This window comes from Triturus cristatus, chromosome 3_1, assembly GCF_964204655.1.
Source record: "Triturus cristatus chromosome 3_1, aTriCri1.1, whole genome shotgun sequence".
Lineage (NCBI taxonomy): Eukaryota > Metazoa > Chordata > Amphibia > Caudata > Salamandridae > Triturus > Triturus cristatus.
This window is the reverse complement of record NC_140583.1, coordinates 1,012,107,668-1,012,123,673: the sequence shown is the minus strand read 5'-3', so window position 1 is coordinate 1,012,123,673 and position 16,006 is coordinate 1,012,107,668.

The following is a 16,006-nucleotide window of genomic DNA, read 5'->3' as shown; positions in this document are numbered from 1 at the left end:
CCCAGACATGCAGGATTACGCCTACGGCACTTCAGATACAAAGCGTATAAGTTCCAGGTTACAGCTTCAGCTTTGTGCCCGGAGGCCCACAGGAAACACATAATTGAGCAAACAAGAACATAACAAAAACAATCAAAACTATTCCATGATGATGTGCGTTATCGGTCCATGTGGTGCCGGGGGTGCAGCAGGGTGGGTGCAGCATTTGGGGTCGACAGGCCATCAGGTCTCTCCCTTCAACCCTCAGGGAGACAATGTGGTCATTCTCCTCAGGGACTTCGCTAGTTCTGGCCAAGCCCCGTCGTTGTGAAGAGCACCTATAGTCCCCTGTATACTAAATTTGGAAAAGATGGAGGGCCCCTAGTCTGGGTCCGCAAGCGAATAGTGACAGCCCTTCTGATAGATAGCCCACCAGAGGGTTCCAGATGTAGTCAAAGCCCCTCCGGGTATCCTCAACAATGTCTGCCATTTGTTCTAGGGCTAGAGCCCACCATAGTCAAGCATGCCATTGAGTGAGGGAGGGGGCCTCCGTTTTCCTCCAAACAGTGGCTATGGTCATTTTGGCTGCACCCAGGCAGAGCCACATGATGGACCGATCCCCTTGTGTTTGATATTTCAGACTTGGGTCTCTTACTCCCAGAAGCGTGTGTTCTATGGTACCTGGGATTGGGTACCCTAAGATAATTTTAATTTGGGAGAGGATTTCTTTCCAAAACGGATGAATAGAGGGACAGTCCCACCAGATGTGACAAAAGTCTCCCAGTAGCCTGCAGCCCAGCCAACATTTATCTGTGGTATTAGGGAATATAGAGTTCAATTTCTGAGGATATCGGTACCAGTCGTACATGAGTTTGTAATGAGCTTCTCGTAGAAACAGGGAGCAATTATATTTAGTAATATCTTTATCCAAGGCACCCCACTGTTTGTCCCCTAGGGTGACTGGCAGTAAAGTGTCCCAAAATCGTAGGGCCTGAGAGCCGGGTGGGGGCCTACCAGTAAAACAATGTTGTATAGAAATGATATGCACTATAGCAAGGAACAGGGTTTTGGTGAGTAGGTAGGATAATGGTGCATTCCAGTCCCAGAAGCTGTGATCGTCCTTGTTGCACCAGCGTACTCACTTGTTCAGCCTTGCCAGACTTCTTGCTGTCTCCATTAATAAATCGGATCTCTCATGGTGGACCATATTTGTGCCCTCACCACCTTTTTTAAATCATCCGTGTGACCTGAGCCTCAACTACCATTTGGAAGTGGATTATTTATGTTGTCACACACCTTCTGAACACGCATCCGGCATTCGTGATTCTACTCAACCTCTTTTTTCAGCCAGGAGGGAAGTACAACCGGCAGAGAGATTTCTGATCTCCTTCACTTGCCTCCAGCCCTGATGAAGTCTAGGGTTATTCACCCAGACGAAACACGTGTTGACTGGGCAATCTTCCAAGAATAAAAGAAGAACACATTTAAATTTTGAACCTGTGATTGTTTCTTAAAAGTGTATACCTGTACTGTATTGTCAGATTCTGATAGACAGAGTACTTACTCTGCTTTACTTTTAAGACGTGTGCACAGGCTCGTTTTCACAGAAATGATATGCAGCCTTTACTCATAGTGCCAGATTTCACAAACTTCTCTATGGGGAGCAAGCCTCTGGTCACGGCCCTTCGCACCTGGGGCTGTTGCACCCAATGCTTCAGCTGTGGGTAACAATATTCTTCTATAGGTGGCAGTTTAAAGAGAGCTGCACATTTCATAAACGTGAGCTGTTCTCCCAGCTTGAAAAGGTCAGATAGCATTAGACATCACCCCTCCCTCCAAGCGCATAGGGACCCTCTCCTAGAGCCGGGGGAAGGCCGGATTAAAATGAATGGGAGTATAGGGGGAGGGAAAGGTTGTCAAGGGCAGTGTTTTGGTGACGCTGTTCCATATTTGAAGGGTGGTGGCCATTGGGGTGCTGAGGTATACATTGAGCGGGATATCTTGCTTCCGCTTCCATGGGAGGTGCCATATAGTTCTGCCCTCTATTTGTCGATCCATATGGAGCAAGTGTTTTTCAGAAGTTTTGAGGGACCATTCAGTCAGTACTCAAAGTTGGGCAGCTTTGTAGTACCCAAGGAAGTCCAGAAGGGCCAGCCCCCACTCTAGATGTGGTGTACATAAGAGCTGATGGGATAAGCGAGCCCTCTGACCCTGCCAAATAAACTTAGTTATCATCATTTTCAGCTCTGAGAACAGATATTTGTCCATTGCTATCAAGAGACCCTGAAATAGATAAAGAAGACGGGGAAGGACATTCATTTTAATTGCATTTATTCTGCCTATTTCCTATCCAAGAGATAAAAGCTGAGTCCCATTTCTTAAAGTCAGATTTAAGCTGTCTCAGTAAGGGGGGGGGAGGTTAGCATTGTAGAGGTCTGGGATATGGGGGTGATTTTTATGCCTAGGTAAGTAATTTCTTTTTGGACACAGCAGAAGGAGGAGGTCTCTTCGACTGCTATCATTGTGTCTCTGGGTAGTGTTAGATTGAGAAGAAATGATTTCGACAGATTGACCTTAGATCCCGCGGCCCATTCGAATAGGCTAAGTTCGTCTCGCATAGCTGGTAGTTTAACCAACGGGTCAGTTACGGGAAGCAGGATGTCATCTGCAAATAGTGAAATTTTGTGCTCATCTGTGCCAAATGTGACCCCTTGGATATCAGGGTTAGCCCTTATCCTTGCTGCTAGCAGCTCGATACAGAGGGCGAAAAGCATGAGAGAGAGGGGGCAGCCCTGTCTCGTATCTCTTGAGAGTTGGAAAGGTTCTGAAATGTTCCCGTTTACCAGGATTCAGGACCTAGGGGCATGGTAATTGGCTTCCACCATACCTATAAAAGAGCTGCTAAACCCAAATCGAAATAGGGTGTGGCTTAGGAAAGACCAATTGACCCAAACAAAGGCCTTCTCCGCGTTCAACAAAAGAAGGGCCACCGGGATATGCTTCTTTTGCACTAGTTCAATCAATTGTATTATCCTGCGTAAATTATCATGGGTCTGCCGCCCTTTGATGAAGAGCGATTGATCGGGGTGGACTACTGCAGGTAGAATATTCCCTAGACGACTGGCCAGAAATTTAGACTATAATTTAGCGCCTAAGTTCAAGAGGGTTATAGGCCCGTATGAAGTCCACAATTGGGGATCTTTCCCGGGTTTGGGGATTATGATAATTAGAGCCTCCCCCATAGTGACAGAAACCCAACGCTCTGTGATTATTTCATTGAAGAAGCTGTAGAAGTCCCAGAAAGCGTTCGTTTCCCCCTCTTCGCTAGCGTGCGTAATGCCTATATCATCGACTATTTGTTTAATATACTCTTTTCCCTATTTTACTCGAAGTTGGCGTGCCAGCAGTGAGCCAACTTTGTTGCCCCCATCGTATCCACGGGCTTGAAGGCATAAGATGTTTTTTTCTGCCCTATTTGTGTGTATGGCATGCAGCTTTCCCCCGTACTGCTGTTACCCTCCATAGTGTTTGCATAGATGGAGCATCCTTGTGTGCCCTTTTCGCTGCTTGTAGGTCCCCCTCCAATAAAAGCCTCTCCTCGGTTTGCTGTTTTTTAAGAGTGGTGGCCAAGGCTATACATTTGCCACTTATGACTGCCTTAAAGGCATCCCAATTTTTCCCATGGGAGGTGTCTGTTGGGTCATTTGTGGCAAAGAACTCTTTAATCGTGTTCCGTAATTAGTCGCAGAGGAGCCTATCTCTGCTAAAAAGTTGGGGAAGTACCATATGGAGTGTTTAGATCACGGGGCCGGCCAATTGATTAGTACCTCCAAGGGAGGGTGATCCAAGAGGCATATCAGATGGAATTGGGCTTCTAGAAGCGACTGAGAGAGAGTCTGGCTCGTGAAAATATGGTCTATCCCAGAGTATGTTCTATGGGAATGGGAAAAGAAGGAATAATCTCGGGTTGTAGGATTAAGGGCCCTCCATGAGTCTACCAGACCCATGCTTTGCAAAGAGGCTTTCAGGGATTTACTGAAGACCCCGCCTGCTGATCTGTGAGGGTGAGTCGTATCTACTGATGAGTCCCAACTAAGGTTATAGTCTCCTAATAGAATTACGTCCCCCCTTGCAAAACCCTCCAGTATTGTGAGAAATGTATGGAGAAAGTCCAATTGTCCTGCGTTGGGCGTATAAACCATAGCTATGGTGCAGATTCGGCCCCTCAATTCCCCCCTCACCATAAGAATCCTCCCCGCCTTCTCCATCTTAGTGTTGTGTGGGTGGAAGTAGGCCGAGGAGCAAAATAGGAGGGCGAACCCATTCTGTTTTGTGGTGGTCGAGGACTGAAAGATGAATGGGCAAACTTTACGCTTCAAGCTAAACTCTTCACCCTTTTTCAGGTGAGTTTCTTGCAGAGCCACTATCTTGCTATGATGATCTCCCAGGTATTTCCAAGGGCGTTGTATTTTATAAGGTGAACTAAGACCCCTTACATTCCATGATATGTAATGAACTGCCAACAATCATGGGATGTCTAGTGTCACTGCTCATATGGGTCAGCAAACAGCCTGCTTCAGTCGTATTCCACCCCATCCCTCCTCTGCACCCTCCCAGACCAAGCGTAAGAATTATGTCTTGAAGCACCACAGTAAAAAAACATTAATTTAAAAAATAAACAGTAAATAAGAGCTGAGAAGCTCCCAACCCAATTTGGGAACCTCATTGTCAATAGCTCCAGGGCGAGCCCACTTCCGCTCCCGGAGCCTCATTGGTGTACCTTCTGGGACACTGGACTTCCCGTAAGTCACCATCCTTGTGTTAGACATTGCAGAGTCATGAACAAGCTATTTATTCATAGAAGCAGTCTCAGGTACAGAGCACTCAGGTGCAGCAAGAGTCCACCCCGTTGTAGCCGCAACCTCTCTCTCCATTGTCATGAACGGTATTTGTCATGGGGGGCACCTTTAAACCATCTCAAACATAGGGGCCTGAGCTGCTGTGGGTGTCACCCATCCATCTTTTTGCCTCCTCTCTTAGGCATCTGCCATGGGCCAGGTGAGCATCGTTCCCTTGACTGATCCACGTAATCGGCTCTGGAGGTTGCTGCCTGTTGCGGTGGAGTGTTCTTAAGCCCCAATATATCCGCTGCTTCTTCTAGCTCTGTGAAGTGGAGCTGCTTATTGTTAAACTGAAAGCCTATGCTGAAGGGTTAGGTTCACCTGTACCTAATTTTGGCGTTCCCTTAAGGCTTGTGTGACCGGGCGGAAGAGTTGTCGTCGGGCCAATGTAGCTTGGACCACCCTGGAATGTAACTTTATCACTGCCTCTGGCTTTCTGGAGAACCATTTCTTTGACTTTAAAGGAGCTGATCTTGGCAAGGATGTCTCGTGGTAGCCTGTTGTCTCCCTGTGGACACGCTCCAGCTGGACTTCAGGTGCCGCCATATCACAAGACCGTATAGAAGAGTCATGTCATGAATGCCTCCAGATCATGCCCTTCACATCCTTTTTCAAGGCCTCTCACCCATATGTTCTCCCTGTGTGAACGGTTCTCGAGGTCCTCGCATTTGAGTGTGCGGCACTCAGTTGAGTGTGCAGGTTAGCAGATCCTACTTCCAAGGGCAACATCCACTCCTCCAGTTCACAGCATTTCACTTCTAAGTCCAGGGTGCGTGTGCCCACCGAGTCCACATCGGCTTGCAGTGCCAGCAACTTTGTGCCTATCTCTGCTCTGAAAGCCTCAAATGAGGCAGCTATGTCTGCTTTAATGTCTTCCATCAACTCTTTCTTGAAATCTCGAAGCAACGCCAGCTGGTCTTCTCGAGTGAGTGCCATTGTGCCTTCAGAGCGTGCGGCGCTCTCCTTCTCCACCCTGGTGTCTGATGGGGCGAAGTAATTTGAGACTCTATTGCCTTGAGTCTTCTGTGGAGGCATAGGGATTTGGGCCTCGGTCCGCATGGAGCCGCCCTCTTCTCGGACAATCATGAGTCTGGGGTGGGGCCCCTTGGAACCTTGTGCTGCTTCCAGCAGGGGGTCATATCTGTAGGGCACCTGCCGATTGAATTGTTCCACTCAAGCTAGGGAGTATTTTTGTCTCCTACTCTCAGCAGCTGACTATGGTCCGCCGCCCTTGCCGTGTCCTCATATGGCCTTGCTCCTACCTTCTCAATGGTCGTGCTTACTCACTGTCCCTGGTGAGCGTTAGAATATTCTGGGCACCATATTGAGGTCAGGCACTGTCCACATTAATCAGGCTGGGGGCCTCACACTGATTAAGTTGCTGCTATTGTGGGAATCACAGGGTACTCTCTTCTCATCCCCATTCGCATTGCGGGCCCCCACCTGGGTATTATGGTGTCCATCGGGTTCTCCTCATTTGTCTGCACATGGGTGGGCCCCCTACCTGCTCCTTCAGCTTTGCCTCCCACTCCAATGAGCACACCTCACTCCCGGAGGGAGTGGGTTGTGTCCTGAACTAGGCAGCATGCTCCCAGTTGCTTCTACGACAGTGGGAGAGCAGCCCTCATTCGTCCTCTAGACCTCGGCAGGGGCTACCACCATCTTAGATGCGCCTTGCAGCCGTCCGACCCCTGCTGCACAAGATGGTGTTCGGAGGTCGCTCGAAGACGTCACAGTGTCCTCCTGGTGCCCAGTGTCATACTCCATCCGAATATGTGGCCTGGACCGCATTCCGTTCTGGGAAACTCCTAAATCTCCGGGGCTCGGAGCGGAGCCGAACAAAACTACGTCTGCACTGCCATGATGGTTGTCCACGTCCCTTTTGAACATTTTTGCAATTGCGGCAGGATTTGCAGATCTGCTGCAACTACACAGGGGATATGCTGAGCGCTGCGCCAGATCATCGAATCCCTGCACATGGAAAGAAAACAGTTTTAAGGTAATTTCTTGACCTTCATAGGTCCATCAGTGACCTGTCTAACACACCCATGGGTCAGGGTACCTCTACCCTGACCCCTTCAATCACTATGCACTTACATTTTGTGGGCCCCAGACCATGCCAGATATTTGAAATGGCAGCTACAACATTCCAGTCAGGTTGCTGCTAGCCGATCATCGGATTACTGTTGGCGTGTGGATTTGTGGAGTGCCCTGAACGATCTGCGAAGGAGCCACGTCCCTAGATATACAAATTTGTTTTCCTTTTAATAACTTCAAAACCACTGAAAGGATTTACACCAAATAACAAAAAGGGCTCTTTCTGGAACAAGAGCTAGCTTTCTTTAAATTTTGCGTAATTCCGTTCAGTGGTTTGGGATGTAGTCGTGTTCAAAATCCCTATAGGAAATTGCTTGGAGAAAAAAATGTTGGGCACCCCCCATTTCTCAGCCCCTGCTTTACGAATGACCATGAATCTTCCCGCACAGCAGATGAGCTCAGGTGCGTACTCGTTTTGAAAATTTCGTGAAGATTCATCAAACGGCACCAAAGTTATTGGCAAAACAAAAAAGATATTTCCTAAGGAAACTAGGTCCTAACTATAGCTACCTACTGATGACCAACAGTGGGTAATATGCCATGAAAAATCCTAATAGACATAACATGGGGAAAATGCATTTTGGGACCCCCCTTTTTCTCAGCCCGTGTTTGACGGATCACCCCGAAACTTCCGACACAACAGCTGAACGAAAAAGGGGAAGTGTATTAAAAATGTAGCAAATATTTGTCAAGCGGCGCCAAAGTTACTGCCATGACAAAAAAATTATTTTTCTGTGCAAATGTTGGTCCTAACTATAGGTAATATATATATATCTTTAAATTGCACTGGAAATATATTGGATGTGATCAAAATAATTAAAAAATCATGAGTATTTTATTCAAACATGAAACGCAATATATCAAATGTTTCCTAAATTCTAGCATGAAAAATGAATACGGAAGTATCTTTTCAGTTTCCATAAGCTCTATTAACTATTTCTAAGGGAATTTGCTGTATCAAAGTTACTAGAAAAAGGCTACACGCCGAAACGCGTCATCTTAAACTTGGTGCACAATAAACCTTTTTTGTGCAGTCTCCTGGTGTGCCACTCCTTATTTCCATCATTTGGTGGATTTTTTGAGGGCTTTAAAAGAATTTAATTACGGCGGCTGTCGCCGTCAGCTGGCACCGGCATCATAGGACTGGGAACTGCTGAGAACAGCGAATCGGTGACATATATATATATATATTACCTACTGGCAGACGCCAGTAGGTAGTTATAGTTAGGACCTATTATCCATCGGAAATCAGCAACAATCTATTTGGAATAACTTTGGCGCCGGTTGACAAATCTTCGTGAAATTTTCAAAACTAGTGGGGCGCTACGGTCTGCTCCTATCCTGAAAGTCTCGGGGTGATTCGTCAAGCGGAGGCCGAGAAAAAGGGGGTCCGAAAACATATTTTCCCCATGCAATTTTACATAGGAACCTTTAATCGCAGCCACAGCCCGAACTGCTTAATGGAATTACACCACATTTGGCAAAAAGGTAGCCCTTGGCTCAGAGTCGTGCCTGTTGGTTAAATGGTGTAAATCCATTCAGTAGTTCCTGAGAAAATCAAAAGTAAAATCACATATATATCTAGGCGGAGCCTAACCACACATCTCATTGTGAGATCTGATTGGCTGTCAGCACTTCATCCAAGAAGTGTTGGCAGCCATCTTGGGACCAATATACATGATAGCACCTCATTAAAAAGCATTGCAGTTAATAGAAGGTTTTAAGACTTTAGTTACATTATAAATAATTTGTTGATGGTACCATACTCATTTTAGGAATTGTGGTGTGTTCTAAGGTGATTTTACCATGTGAAAAAGCCTTCTGCTGGGATATCATTGATCATGTTTGAGAGAAAACTATTTTCTCATGCTTTTCCCACAGAGGTTTGGAAGGTGATCTATAAGCTAAACTGAGAGCATATTTTCTGTAAATTCACATTATCTTTCTCAGTCATGTGAGAATGAAGTCTGACATTCTCAGTAAAACATGGACATCCAACAAGGGCAGAGACTGTCAGTTGATTCCTTTGTGTTCTACTGCAGCTTCTCAGAGTGTTCTAAAGAACAACTAGAGCACTAACAGTCCTACTTATGACAAACGTATGGCACACTTGAAGCCATCTTGATTGGAATGAAGTGGTACCTCTTAAAACATTTAATTTAAAAAGGAACAAAATGAGGGGGTTCATTTTGCCATATAAAGTATGATTAGTGCTGCAGAAAGATAAATTAGGGCACATTTTGAGTGACTTCTCAAATCCTCTTCTTTTTCATTAAAAAATTCTGACATGCAGACTGAAACATGCACTTTCAATACCAGCACCAGACTTCCCTGGTAGAAAGTAGTAGGGAGTAGTAGAGAGTGAGTAGTAGAGTGAGTAGTAGAAAGTAGTAGAGAGTGAGTAGTAGAGAGTAGTAGAGAGTAGTAGAGTAGTGGCGAGTGAGTAGTAGAGTGAGTAGTAGAGAGTAGTAGAGAGCGAGAAGTAGAGAGTGAGTAGTAGAGAGTAGTAGAGAGTGAGTAGTAGAGAGAGAGTAGTAGAGAGTGAGTAGGAGAGAGTAGTAGAGTGAGTAGTAGAGAGTGAGTAGTAGAGAGAGTAGTAGAGAGTAGTAGAGAGTGAGTAGTAGAGTAGTAGAGAGTGAGTGGTAGAGAGTAGTAGAGAGTAGTAGAGTGAGTAGTAGAGAGTAGTAGAGAGAGTAGTAGAGAGAGTAGTAGAGAGTAAGTAGTTGGGAGTGAGTAGTAGAGAGTGAGTAGTAGAGAGTAGTAGAGAGAGTAGTAGAGAGTAGTAGAGTAGTAGAGAGTGAGTAGTAGAGAGTAGTAGAGAGCGAGTAGTAGAGAGTGAGTAGTGGAGAGTGAGTAGTAGAGAGTAGTAGAGAGCGAGTAGTAGAGAGTGAGTAGTAGAGAGTGAGTAGCAGAGAGTAGTAGAGTGAGTAGTAGAGAGGGAGTAGTAGAGAGAGAGTAGTAGAGAGTGAGTAGTAGAGTAGTAGAGAGTGAGTGGTAGAGAGTAGTAGAGTGAGTAGTAGAGAGTGAGTAGTAGAGAGTGTGTAGTAGAGAGAAGTAGAGAGTAGTAGAGAGTGAGTAGTAGAGAGTGAGTAGTAGAGAGTAGTAGTGAGTGAGTAGTAGAGAGTGAGTAGTTTAATTTAAAAGGAACAAAATGAGGGGGTTCATTTTGCCATAGAAATTATGATAAGTGCTGCAGAAATAAAAATTAGGGCGCATTTTGTCTTCTCAAATCCTCTTCTATTTCATTAAATAATTCTGACATGCAGACTGAAACATGCACTTTGAATACCACCAGCAGACTTCCCTGGTGAGCAGTAGCTTTACTACAGTGATCCAATGAGCAACTAGAGTGCAACCATTCAGAATTTATGGCAAATGTGTGACACATCTGAATGCCTTCTTGATGGAACCAAAGTAAACAAGCATTGAAAATGCAATAGGCATCGCCCTCCTTTAAGTTAAAGCTGTTCTGTTTGTAATTAGGTGGCTTTTTAGCTTTGCTTGTATTAATGTTTTTCAAACTTTCATGTACATAACATGCATATGTATGCATATATGTATATGTATATGTATGCATGCATTTATATTTGTACTTATATAGATATGCAGATTATATATATGTTTATATATGTATCTATATATATATATACACATACATATATATAAATGCATATGCATATATATGCATATATATATATGTGCATATGTGTGCATGTAGAGGGAGGTAGAGAGAGGTAGAGAGGCAGAGGCGAGGAGGTAGAGGTGTAGAGGTAGAGAGGTAGAGGTAGAGAGTGTTAGAGGCAGAGAGGTAGAGGTAGAGAGGTAGAGAGTAGTAGAGAGAGAGGTAGAGAGAGGCAGAGAGGTAGAGAGTAGAGAGTGAGTAATAGAGAGTAGAGAGTGAGTAGTAGAGAGAGTAGCAGAGAGTGAGTAGTAGAGAGTAGTAGAGTGAGTAGTAGAGAGTGAGTAGAAGAGAGTGAGTAGTAGAGAGTGAGTAGCAGAGAGATTGTAGTAGAGAGTGAGTAGTAGAGACTAGTAGAGAGTGAGTAGTATAGAGTGAGTAGTAGAGTGAGTAGTAGAGAGTGAGTAGTAGAGAGTAGTAGAGAGTGAGTAGTAGAGAGTGAGTAGTAGAGAGAGAGTAGTTAAGAATAAGTACTAGAGAGTAGTGGAGTAGTAGAGAGTGAAAAATAGAGAGTAGTAGAGAGGGAGTAAAAGAGTGAGTAGTAGAGAGTAGTAGAGAGTGAGTAGTAGAGTGAGTAGTAGAGAGTAGTAGAGAGCGAGTAGTAGAGAGCAAGTAGTAGAGAGTGTGTAGTAGAGAGTGAGTAGAAGAGAGTAGTAGAGAGTGAGTAGTGAAGAGTAGTAGAGAGTGAGAAGTAGAGAGAGTAGTAGAGAGTAGTAGAGTAGTAGAGAGTGAGTAATAGAGTGAGTAGTAGAGAGTAGTTGAGAGCGAGTGGTAGAGAGTGAGTAGTGGAGAGTGAGTAGTAGAGAGTAGTTGAGAGTAAGTGGTAGAGAGTGAGAAGTAGAGAGTGAGTAGTAGAGAGTAGTAGAGAGTGAGTAGTAGAGAGAGAGTAGTAGAGAGTGAGTAGTAGGGAGTTGTATAGTGTGTAGTAGAGAGTGAGTAGTAGAGTGAGTAGTAGAGAGTAGTAGAGAGCGAGTAGTAGAGAGCAAGTAGTAGAGAGTGTGCAGTAGAGAGTGAGTGGAAGAGAGTAGTAGAGAGTGAGTAGTAGAGAGTAGTAGAGAGTGAGAAGTAGAGAGAGTAGTACAGAGTAGTAGAGTAGTAGAGAGTGAGTAATAGAGTGAGTAGTAGAGAGTAGTTGAGAGCGAGTGGTACAGAGTGAGTAGTGGAGAGTGAGTAGCAGAGAGTAGTTGAGAGTAAGTGGTAGAGAGTGAGAAGTAGAGAGTGAGTAGTAGAGAGTAGTAGAGAGTGAGTAGTAGAGAGAGAGTAGTACAGAGTCAGTAGTAGAGTAGTAGAGAGTGAGTGGCAGAGAGTAGTGGAGAGTAGTAGAGTGATTAGTAGAGAGTAGTAGAGAGGTAGTAGAAGAGAGAGTAGTAGAGAGTAGTAGAGTAGTAGAGAGTGAGTAGTAGAGAGTGAGTAGTAGATAGAGTAGTAGAGAGTAGTAGAGTAGTAGAGAATGAGTAGAAGAGAGTAGTAGAGAACGAGTAGTAGAGAGTGAGTAGTGGAGAGTGAGTAGTAGAGAGTGAATAGTAGAGTAGTAGAGAATGAGTGGTAGAGAGTAGTAGAAAGTAGTAGAGTGAGTAGTAGAGAGTAGTAGAGAGTGAGTAGTAGAGAGTGAGTAGTAGAGAGTAGCAGTAGAGTGTAGTAGAGTGAGTAGTAGAGAGTAGTAGAGAGTGATTAGTAGAGAGTGAGTAGTAGAGAGAGTAGTAGAGAGTAGTAGAGAGTAATTAGGAGAGAGTGAATAGTAGAGAGTAGTAGAGTGAGTAGTAGAGAGTAGTAGAGAGTGAGTAGTAGAGAGTGAGTAGTAGAGAGTGAGTGGTAGAGAGTAGTAGAGAGTAGTAGAGTGAGTAGTAGAGAGTAGTAGTAGAGAGTAGTAGAGAGTGAGTAGTAGGGAGTGAGTAGTAGAGAGTAGTAGCGTGTGAGTAGTAGAGAGAGAGAGTAGAGAGTAGTAGAGAGTAATTAGTAGAGAGTGAATAGTAGAGAGTAGTAGAGAGTGAGTAGTAGAGAGTAGTAGAGAGTGAGTAGTAGAGAGTGAGTAGTAGAGAGTAAGTAGTGGAGAGAGAGTAGTAGAGCGTAGTCAAGAGTGAGTAGTAGAGTAGTAGAGAGTAGTCAGTGTCAGTCAGTGTCAGTCAGTCAGTGTCAGTCAGTCAGTGTCAGTCAGTGTCAGATAGTCAGTCAGTGTCAGTCAATCAGTGTCAGTCAGTGTCAGTCAATCAGTGTCAGTCAGTGTCAGTCAGTCAGTCAGTGTCAGTCAGTCAGTGTCAGTCAATCAGTGTCAGCCAGTGTCAGTGTCAGTCAATCAGTGTCAGTCAGTGTCGATCAGTCAGTGTCAGTCAGTCAGTGTCAGCTAGAGCAGCTCTGCTGACCTGGTTCTCTGGCTCTAAAGCAGCTCTGCTGACCTGGTTCTCTCCCTATAAAGCATCTCTGCTGACCTGGTTTCTCTGGCTCTACATCAGGTCTGCTGACCTGGTTCTCTGGCTCTAGAGCAGTTCTGCTGACATGGTTCTCTGGCTCTAGAGCAGCTCTGCTGACCTGGTTCTCTCCCTCGAGATGAGCTCGGCTGACTTAGTTCTCTTGCTCTAAAGCAGTTCTGCTGACCTGGTTCTCTGCCTCTAGAGCAGCTCTCCTGACCTGGTTCTATGGCTCTAAAGCAGCTCTGCTGACCTGGTTCTCTGGCTCTAATGCAGCTCTGCTGACCTGGTTCTCTCCCTCTAAAGCAGCTCTGATGACCTGGTTTATGTGGCTCTACAGCAACTCTGCTGACCTGGTTCTGTGGCTCTAGAGCAGCTTTGCTGACCTAGTTAGGCTCTAGAGCAACTCTGCTGACCTGGTTCTCTGGCACTACAACAGCTCTGCTGACCTGGTTCTCTGGCTCTAGAGCAGCTCCACTGACCTGGTCCCTTGACTCTAAAGCAGCTCTGCTGACCTGGTTCTCTCCCTCTAAAGCAGCTCTGCTGACCTGGTTCTCTCGCTCTAAAGCAGCTCTACTGACCTGGTTTCTTTGGCTCTACAGCAGCTCTCTCTACTGACCTTGATTCTATGGCTCTAAAGCAGCTCTGGTCACCTGGTTCTCTGGTTCTAGAGCATCTCTGCTGACCTGGTTCTCTGGCGCTAATGCAGCTCTGCTGACCTGGTTCTCTCCCTCTAAAGCAGCGCTGCTGACCTGGTTTCTCTGGCTCTAGAGCAGCTCTGCTGGCCTGGTTCTCTCCCTCTCAAGCAGCTCTGCTGACCTGGTTCTCTGCCTCTAGAGCAGCTCTGCTGACCTGGCTCTCTGGCTCTAAAGCAGCTTTGCTGACCTGGTTCTCTCCCTCTAAAGAACTCTGCTGACCTGGTTCTCTGGCTCTAAAGCAGTTCTGCTGACCTGGTTCTCTGCCTCTAGAGCAGCTCTGCGGACCTGATTCTGTGGCTCTAAAGCAGCTCTGCTGACCTGGTTCTCTGGCTCTAGAGCAGCTCTGCTGACCTGCTTCTCTGGCTCTACAGCAGTTCTGTTGCCTTGGTTCTCTGACTCTAAAGCAGTTCTGCTGACCTGGTTCTCTCCCTCTAAAGCAGCTCTGCTGACCTGGTTCTCTGGCTCTACAACGGCTCTGCTGACCTGGTTTCGCTGGCTCTACAGCAGCTCTGCTGACCTTGATTCTATGGCTCTAAAGCAGCTCTGCTGACCTGGGTCTCTGGTTCTAGAGCAGCTCTGCTGACCTCGTTCTCTCCCTCTAAATCAGCTCTGCCTACCTGGTTCTCTGCCTTTAGAGCAGTTCTGCTGACCTGGTTCTATGGCTCTAAAGCAGCTCTGCTGACCTGGTTCTCTGCCTCTAGAGCAGCTCTGCTGACCTGGTTCTCTGGCTCTAAAGCAGCTCTGCTGACCTGGTTCTATGGCTCTAGAGCAGCTCTGCTGACCTGGTTCTCTGGCTCTAGAGCAGCTCTGCTGACCTGGTTCTCTGGCTCTACAGCAGTTCTGTTGACCTGGTTCTCTGACTCTAAAGCAGTTCTTCTGACCTGGTTCTCTCCCTCTAAAGCAGCTCTGCTGACCTGGTTCTCTGGCTCTAGAGCAGCTCTGCTGACCTGGTTCTCTGGCTCTACAGCAGTTCTGTTGACCTGGTTCTCTGACTCTAAAGCAGTTCTGCTGACCTGGTTCTCTCCCTCTAAAGCAGCTCTGCTAACCTGGTTTCTCTGGCTCTACAGCAGCTCTGCTGACCTGGTTCTCGGCCTCTAGAGCAGCTCTGCTGACCTGGGTCTCTGGCTCTAGAGCAGCTCTGCTGACCTGGTTCTCTGGTTCTAGAGCAGCTCTGCTGACCTCCTTTTTAGGCTCTAAAGCAGCTCTGCTGACCTAGTTTTCTGGCTCTACCATGGCTCTGCTGACCTGGTTTCTCTGTCTCTACAGCAGCTCTGCTGACCTGGTTCTCTGCACTCACGATGCACGCACCCGACTTCGCGAAAATATATTTAAAAATAATATACGTTTATTATAAGTACAAATATAATATTTTTATGAATATCTTAGATATTCTCTTGCCCTAATATGTATATTAAAGACACATACATATCATTTTGGAACTGTTAGATCTGGGGGTCTCTAGTTGGCAGGGTATGTACCACTGTCCAAGTAGGGACCCTTGCTTCTAGTCAGGGAAAGGGGGATACACTGTTAAGATAACCCCTGCTCACCGTCTAGGTAGCTTGGCCTGAGAAGTCTAGGCTATCAAAGGCAATGTGTAAAGTATTTGTACCAACACTCACAGTAACACAGTGAAAAGGTATCTTTACTAAAAACTTCACAAGACCAAATACTACAGAAATACCAACATACAATTAAAAAGGTTACTTTAAAGATAGTTAAAGAATTTGTAGAAATTACTCCAGGATGTAAAAAATCAGTGTCCTGCACAATGCGACTCTCAATTAGGCCTGGGCGAAAATTTTGTTCCGTTTGCGGAAATTGCGATAATTTGACATTTTCGCGTTCCGCGGAGAGCGCGAAAATGTCAAAAATTCCGGTTTCCGCAGCTTGGCGATAATTTGTTTCTTGCTCGCGCTGTAAAATAATACATTCTCGCGCGCGCGCGATCGCCTTACCTGAATCCCTGCGGTCGCTGACAAGTTTTCTTGATCCGGTCGCGTTCTCCATGAGATGTTGTATTGTTTTTAGCCATTTGCGCTGTCTCGCGAAAGTTCGCGCCCGCAGTCACGTCATGCGTTGCGCGATCACGTCTTTCTTCTCGCGATCATGCACCGCGAGACAACTCAAAACAAGATGGCCGCGCCCGCAAGCAACCACATGGGTAAGTTGGCGACCCGCAACCATGCAGAAAATCTCGCGAACATGCCGGAAAAAAACTTCCGCATCTTCGCGATATTTCCGCTT